We start from the raw sequence: 8303 nt of genomic DNA, 5'->3' as shown, positions 1-8303 counted from the left end.
CCTGTCTTTGCTGGGTGGGAGAACGGCCAGTGGGCAAGGAAAAACGAAAATGAGAACTATGACTGCCAGAGGGCACGTCAATTTTAGGAAGAGAACGTGAGAAAGTTGGGTTATGTGGAGACTTGACATATCTACGCCACACGGAAAATCATCACGTGCCCTCCGGGGCAAGACCAAGGCCTCAAGTCCGGGGCAAGACCAAGGCCTCAAGTCACCCCTCGCAGCCCAGTGGACCTCACGGCCATCCCTTTCAGGGCTCCACAGCTACCTCCTACCGTTGCCCGGGTGAGAACCTCCCCGCACTGTGCGCGCCCCCGCCTGCCGTGCGCGTCCGCTTCCCTGGGATCCGGTGCCGCGCGCGCCCCGGCTGCCCCCCCCCGCCCCGCCCCTTCCGGCCCGGGAGATTTGATTCCCTTGGCGGGCGGAAGCGGCCAAAACCCGGCGATCGAAAAGATTCCTAGGAAGGCTGTACCAGCCACTTCTGTCAGGACAGCGCACTCCTGTCTTGTTGGGCGCCGCCCCGCCGTGCCCTCCACCCCTCAGGTCAGTTTTCCCGCCTGCCCGCCGGAGTCGCAGGTGAGGGCTGGGGTCTGGGCTGTGCAGGGCGCAGCGGCCCAAGCCCGGTTTGCTCCTGGCTCTCGGGAGACTGGAGCATTTCATCGGAGCCCCGCGCTTTACCAGCCCTGTTCCCTGGATAAGATATTTAACCTTTCCGACCCGCGTTTTTCTCCTCCGTAAGTGGGGGTAATGACCGCGTCTACTTAACAGGGTTATTGAAGTGCTCAGGCCAAGCGTTTGCCACCTAGGAGGCTGCGATAGATGTGAATTCCCATTTCCAGTTTCCGTGACTCTTCTCCGCTAAAAAAGTTCACAGAACAGTTTCGAGTTTTTTCTGTTTATACAACTCAGTTTCCTGGGGCAATCCAGTAAAAAAGGAGATGTGTTATCACTACCTTTTCAGAGTCCAAATCCATCCTCTCCTATCATCTCCCCAAAGTAGTGGCGTCAGAGGCGCACACTAAAGGGGAATTTTTTTTCTTGTTCTTCGAGATGGAGTTTAACTCTTGTTGTCCAGGCTGGAGTGCAATGGTACGATCTCGGCTCACCGCAACCTCCGCCTCTCGGGTTCAAGCGATTCTCCTGCCTCAGCCTCCCGAGTAGCTGGAATTACAGGCATGTGCCACCACGCCCTGCTCATTTTTGTAGTTTTAGTAGAGACGGGGTTTCACCACGTTGGCCAGGCTGGTCTCCAACTCGTGTCCTCAGGTGATTCGCCCACCTTGGCCTCCCAAAGTGCTGGGATTACAGGCGTGAGCCACCGCGCCCGGCCTAAAAGGGGAATTTGCACCGAATGCTGTATCAGTAATAGGAGCAGCAGGGTTGCTCCCACCAAGAAACCTGGTGTAGGGTGGGGGAGCTGGAAGGGTTAGACTCAGGAAAGGCTGCCCAAGAGAGGGATTAGGCCCCTAGTACTTAGGGCGAGTAATTACCTTTGGTATTTCTCCTTCGTTAGTGGAACGAGGTGAGTATCAGGAGCCTGGATTGTTGCTTAGAGGCCAGTGTTCCTAACTTTGGTTTGTATTTTGGTTTCTGTTTCCCATGGAGTCTGGGAGAAATTAGAAAATCAGAAAAGTCAGAAAAGCCCTTACTGGGCCTTCGTGGGCTTGTTTCGCCGGAGGGTCTGCCCTTTCTGTGTAACTAGTGTGGACCAACTAGATGGGCAAATCCATCCCAATGAGTGCCTCATTGTTGGTGCTCCCAGAAGCCTTTGCAAGGGAGCAGGGCAGGATGCTAATTAAATGTGTTGCAAGGCCACATTATAAACCATTCTGAGCCCCGCGTGGTGGCTCACGCCTGTAATCCCAGCACTTGGGGAGGCCGAGGCGGGCAGATCACTTGAGACCAGGAGTTCTAGACCAGCCCGGCCAACATGGCGAAACCCCGTCTCTACTAAAAACACACACACACACACACACACACACACACACACACAATTAGCTGGGCACACACACACACACACACACACACACACACACACACAATTAGCTGGGCATGGTGGCGCATGCCTGTAGTCCCAGCGACTTCGGAGGCTGAGGCACGAGAATCGCTGGAACCCAGGAGGAGGCGGAGGTTGCCGTGAGCCGAGATCAAGCTACTGCACTCCAGCCTACGTGACAGAACGAGACCCTGTCTCAAGCAAATAAACAGACAAACAAAACCGAAAAAATCATTCTGTATTCTACTTCCTCTTTGAAATTATCCTCAGCATCAGTGTCTTTCCAAGCTCTGAGGATAAGGTAAATGTATTATGTGGCAAGTAATAGACTAGCCCAAATAATACTGTTAGAAAATGCCCCCGATTTGTTGCTATCCTTTAAAATTTAACCATAAACATCTTCTCATTATCCCAATTCCTTGCTCTTCAGAGAAGTTTAAAGACCCCAATTATAGGCCGGGCATGGTGGCTCACGCCTGTAATCCCAGTACTTTGGGAGGCCGAGGCGGGTGGATCATGAGGTCAGGAGTTCAAGACCAGCCTGGCTAAGATGGTGAAACCCTCTCTCTACTAAAAATACAAAAAATTAGCCGGGCATGGTGGCACACGCCTGTAATCCTAGCTACTCGGGAGGCTGAGGCAGAAGAATTGCTTGAACTCGGAGGGTGGAGGTTGCAGTGAGCCAAGATCATTATGCCACTGCACTCCATCCTGGGCGACAGAGACTCCGTCTCAAAAAAAACCAGTTACATATACCCCCAATTCTTCTATCTATTTAGTCAAGCCCAGAAGGGCACTCAGGTGTCTGATTGGGGTCTAATTTCCTTCTTCATTCACAGTTGAGAGACTGTCTTCCACATTGACTGATAATATACCTCCTTCAGCAGCTACAAAGTTGGGTAACTCTGTTCACAAGGCTTTTCTGTATTCTATATTAACAAACTCTAGAGGATAAACAGGACACATAAGAATATTTAGAACCAGCTCCACATTCACAAAGATTTACAAATCAAGTATAATCTGCGATTAGTGTAGCAGTTTGTAATGTAAGCACCAGTTTTCTCATATAGCATCCACAACGATATTCCCTGGATTGAGTAGATATAATTTAGGCCCACATTGGTATTACTCATCCAAAGACATGGTGTAATTTGAGAGAAGGGTGTAGATAGAGAAAATGGAAGAAAGAAAGGGAAAAAAAAAGCACATGGCTTCAGTCTTACCTTACTTGTTAAATGGACAGCTAGCCCATCTCTGGTAGTTTCCAGAGGCCATGACTGGGATGTTTATAACTCTTTAGGGAGAAGTCTATTAAGTTAATTATGACACTCTTAAATCCCTAATCTGGGAAGTGAATTCCAACATCTTACAAATTGCTTTCTCTTTCTGAGTGACAATTTGAAATAGTCCAGTCCTTTGCATGGAATGTAGACATGTGCATTCAGATTTATAGCCCAGTGTTTCTCCATTTCCATTCTCCTGCTCTTTTTCTTCTTCTGTGTCAGGATTCCAGAGATTTCTGAGACTTAGGTTGACCTCTGTACTTTTACTGTTTTTATTGCCTTTTGGAATTTTTTAGTCCTATGGTTCCTGTTTGTTTTTAGGATGAGGTTCCTGTTTATCCCCACATTTGCCCCACTGACAAATGCCCTTTAAAATATTTCTGAATTAGTGTTGCTGTTTAAAGTATTTAATCCTGTGCCTTCAGGTGCCCAGTGAGAATAAATTTGTCCTCTGTGGTATCTCTTTGCCATGAGTAACTTTTTCTACTCCAGTGGAAGCAGAATGTTTCATTGCTATCAATAGTTTTCCCTCAGCACTGGGACCTAACCTTGCTGCTTCTAATGTTTGCCTACCCTGTTCATGCAGATTTCGTTAGGTTAAATTTTCAACCTACTTATTAAGTTGGGTCTAGCGTGATCTCTTCCTAGGAAATGGCTTAATATTGTTTATTTTATCAGAATGTCTTTTTGCATGTTATCTTTTTGCGTGCTGTTTCTGCTTTGATATTGAAGACTGAACCCTGTTTTTTAAAGCCGATTTAATTTTTTTCTTGAGTTTTGATATTTTTCCTTCTAAAACTTCTGCTCTAGTTTTCTATTCATTGACCAATTTTTTTTTTTTTTTTTTTTTTTTTTTTTTTTTTTTTTGAGATGGAGGCTCACTCCTGTTGTGCAGGCTAGAGTGCAGTGGCATGATCACAACTCACTGCAACCTCCACCTCCTGGGTTCAAGCAATTCTCCTTCCTCAGCCTCCCAAGTAGCTGGGATTACAGGTGTGCGCCACCACGCCCGGCTAATTTTTGTATTTTTAGTAGAGACTGGGTTTCTGCATGTTGGTGAGGCTGGTCTTGAACTCCTGACCTCAGTTGATCCACCTGCCTTGGCCTCCCAAAGTGTTAGGATTACAGGTGGGAGCCACTGTGCCCCGCCAGCTTTTTACTTGCTGATAATAATTTTCCTTTTCTCTCCAAGTAAAATGATTCATGGAATCAGTGTTTCAGGCATTGAAAAATGGTATTTTTAAAACGTCCTTTGTGGCTCTTGGGGTTTTGATAACTTCATTCAGATTTTTCTCCACCTCAATTTAAGAAGACTACTCATCATTGTATGAAGGGCCTTCTCTTATTACTCTGTCTTCCTTTATAAGCTTACCACACTTCTGAGGTTGAACTCACACTCTAGGTCTTCCAAATTCATGGCCATTATTAAGGCTTAGTAACATGCTAGTCACTCAGTTCTGGATAAGAACAGGGTAAAGAACACAGAATTTGAAGGTAGTTTATGTGGCACCTGCCACTCATCAATTTGAGGCTTAAACAGTCATGCTTGGCCAGCACGGTAGCTCACACCTGTAATCCCGGCACTTTGGGAGGCCAAGGAGGGTGAATCACCTAAGGTCAGGAGTTTGAGACTAGCCTGGCCAACGTGGTGAAACGCCGTCGCTACTAAAAATACAAAAATTAGCTGGGTGTGGTGGTGTTCATCTGTAGTCCCAGCTACTCGGGAGACTGAGGCAGGAAAATCGCTTGAACCCGAGAGGCGGAGGTTGCAGTGAGCTGGGATCACACGACTGCACTCCAGCCTGGACAACAGAGCGAGACTCCATCTCAAACAAACAAACTAGCCAGAAGTGGTGGCATGTGACTGACCTTGACTAGTTTTTAATTTTTTTTTTTTGAGACAGAGTCTCGCTCTGTTGCCCAGGCTGGAGTGCAGTGGTGCGATCTCACCTCACTGCAAGCTCCGCCTCCCGGGTTCACGCCATTCTCCTGCCTTAGCCTCCCAAGCAGCTGGGACTACAGGCGCCCGCCACCACGCCCGGCTAACTTTTTGTATTTTTAGTAGAGACGAGGTTTCACCATGTTAGCCAGGATGGTCTCGATCTTCTGACCTTGTGATCCACCTGCCTCGGCCTCCCAAAGTGCTGGGATTACAGGCGTGAGCCACCGCGCCAGGCCTAGTTTTTAATTTTTAATTTTTATTATATTTATTTATTTATTTGAGACACAGTTTAGCTCGTTACCCAGGCTGGGGTGCAATGGTGCGATCTTGGCTCACCGCAACCTCTGCCTCCCGGGTTCGAGTGATTCTCCTGCCTCAGCCTCACTAGTAGCTGGGATTACAGGCATGGGCCACAGCACCTGGCTAATTTTTTATATTTTTAGTAGAGACAGGGTTTCTCCATGTTGGTCAGGTTGGTCTTGAACTCCTGACCTCAGGTGATCCGCCCGTCTCAGCCTACCAAAGTGCTGGGATTACAGACATGAGCCACCATGCCCAGCTATCTTTATGCTTCTTCCTTTTGCCACTCCTAGCTGTAGGTTTGGTATGGGTAAGCCTTGGCTATATATGTTTTCAACTTTTCAGAGATTTGTCTTTTACTTTTACGTCTTTACAACTATTATTGATTTTGTTATGGTGTGAGATAGAGATCCAATGTGTTTTTTTTTTTTTCCTTCGCCTCATGGCTAACCAATTGTCCCAGCTCCAGATCTGCATTTCCATCACCTGTTACCTCTAAAAGCAGTCTCAGTTCAGTACCTGTCAACTTTTACTTCCTCTAGGATCTCTGCACCTAAATTCCCTCTTTCTGGAATATTCTCCCTCTAATTCTTTGTGGGCTATGACTGTTAAGGCCTACAGACCAAAGACCACATCCGTAGTAAAAATCATTAGATGTGTTTAGCTTGCTGCAGCAAGAGAAACCATACTCTTGAGAATTTTGGGTAGTCTCAGAGTGAGTTGAAAGGGGCAGAATGAGGGAATAATGAGGTGGGGCTGAGGATATCATTGAAGAGAATGAAGTCAGCCAAATAAAGGATCTTTATTTTAACAGCCTTGAATGGAAACATTGTTTACATGGTCATGTTCAGATTCTATTGAAACCATTGTTCAAGTTTTGATAGGAATATCACAGTCTGATTACTGGCAGGGCTGATTTTCTCAATTCTCATCCTTCGAATTAGAGCTTGGCTTAAATGTTACCTTCTCAGAAACCACTGTTGCTTATTTTTATTTCAGTATTTATTATAGATAATAATAATAATTATTATTATTTTTTGAGACAGAGTCTTGCTTTGTTGCCCAGGCTGGAGTGCAGTGGTGTGATCTTGGCTCACTGCAAACTCTGCCTCCAGGTTCAAGCAATTCTCCTGCCTCAACCTCCCGAGTAGCTGGGATTGCAGGCGCACACCACAAGGCCTGGCTAATTTTTGTATTTTTAAGTAGAAACCGGGTTTTAATATGTTGGCCAGGTTGGTCTTGAACTCCTGACCTTGGAATCCGCCCACTCCGGCCTCCCGAAGTGCTGGGATTACAGGCGAGAGCCTCCGCACCTGGCCTATAAATTATAATTATTAATTTGTTGTCTACTTATTTGTCTTTTGTCTTCTCCACTAGAATATACACTCCATGAGGGTAGAATCACATTTCTTCTCCATTACAGCCCTAGTGCCAAGGGCAGGTTTGGCATATCATAGGTGCTCAGTAAATATCTGTATGAATAAATGAATGAATAAAAGCAAATTCAAGAGTTTTCTAGGACTGCATTTGCAGTTCTTCCAGACACACTGCTGATCTCTAAAAGTCAACCAAGAGGATATTTTCCACAAGTAAGACAGAGATGGTATGAGTGTGACTTTGTTTATTAATGTGCATAACAGGGCCCTACTCATTTCTATGGTTTTTTTTTAAAATAAACTACTTAATTTTAAAACTCAGGGAGACAAAATCAGTAAGATCTACCTAATTTTTTTCACAACTAATTTTTATGTATTATTTGATGTATACTTAACTGTATATATAACCAACAAGTTGTGAAGCATAATAATAAAATACATCATATTCATATTAAAATTGTATATGACTGGGTTCTTAGTTTGGGTTTTCCTGATAATACTGATAAATTTTTTCACGTTTTTTTTTTTTTTTTTTTTTGAGAGAGAGTCTTGCTCTGTCACCCAGGCTGGAGTGCAGTGGTATGATCTTGGCTCACTGCAACCTCTGCCTCCTGGGCTTAATTGATTCTCCTGCCTCAATCTCCCGAGTAGCTGAGACTGCAGGTGCGTGCCACCATGCCCGGCTAATTTTTTGTAGTTTTAGTAGAGATGGGGTTTCACCGTGTTAGCCAGGATGGTCTTCTTTTCCAGACCTTGTGATCCACCCACCTCGGCCGCCCGAAGTGCTGGGATTACAGGTGTGAGCCACTTTGCCCGGCCTTTTTTTTTTTTTTTTTGGAGATGGAGTTTTACTCTTGTTGCCCAGGCTGGAGTGCAATGGCGTGATCTCAGCTTACTGCAACCTCTGCCTCCCAGGTTCAGCGATTCTCCTGCCTCAGCCTCCCAAGTAGCTGGGATTACTTACAGGCTCCCGCCACCACGCCCGGCTAATTTTTGTATTTTTAGTAGAGACAGGTTTTGCCATGTTGGCCAGGCTAGTCTCGAACCCTGAGCTTAGGTGATGTACCCGCCTCAGCTTCCCAAAGTGCTGGGATTAGAGGTGTGAGCCACCTCGCCCAGCCTCATTCCTTTTTTTTTTTTAATTATTTTTTCTTCAGGCAGCCTCCCAAGCCAGAGTAGGCTCAGAGACTCCCTTTTTCATGTTTTTATTGGCCATTTGTGTTTCTTTGAGAAAATTTTTTTTTTTGAGACAAAGTCTTGCCCTTTTGCCTAGGCTACGATCTCAGCTCACTGCAACCTCCACCTCCCGGGTTCAAGCGATTCTCCTGTGTCAGCCTCCCAAGTAGCTGGGATTACAGGTGAATACCACCACGCCTGGCTAATTTTTTGTATCTTTGGTAGAGATG

The 8303-nt window shown here is 45.9% G+C and overlaps 1 protein-coding gene across 8 annotated transcripts in view; it reads left to right on the top strand.

The window, feature by feature from the left end:
* The first annotated feature begins 435 nt into the window (after positions 1-435).
* The window catches only part of MELK (maternal embryonic leucine zipper kinase), a 106543-nt gene continuing 98675 nt past the window's right edge, over positions 436-8303 (top strand). For 6 of the 8 annotated variants that reach the window (XR_012424565.1, XM_074017067.1, XM_005581288.4 and 3 more), the window contains exon 1: positions 436-543. The gene's annotated coding sequence lies outside the window, so the exon portion shown is untranslated. Of the gene's footprint in view, positions 735-8303 lie in introns of all 8 variants that reach the window. The other 2 variants (XM_015436982.4, XM_065530345.1) reach the window with 2 other exon arrangements.

Source organism: Macaca fascicularis, chromosome 15 (genome assembly GCF_037993035.2).
Source record: "Macaca fascicularis isolate 582-1 chromosome 15, T2T-MFA8v1.1".
NCBI classification, from domain to species: domain Eukaryota; kingdom Metazoa; phylum Chordata; class Mammalia; order Primates; family Cercopithecidae; genus Macaca; species Macaca fascicularis.
Note: the sequence above shows the minus strand (reverse complement) of the source record. Positions and strands in the feature narration are given on the sequence as shown.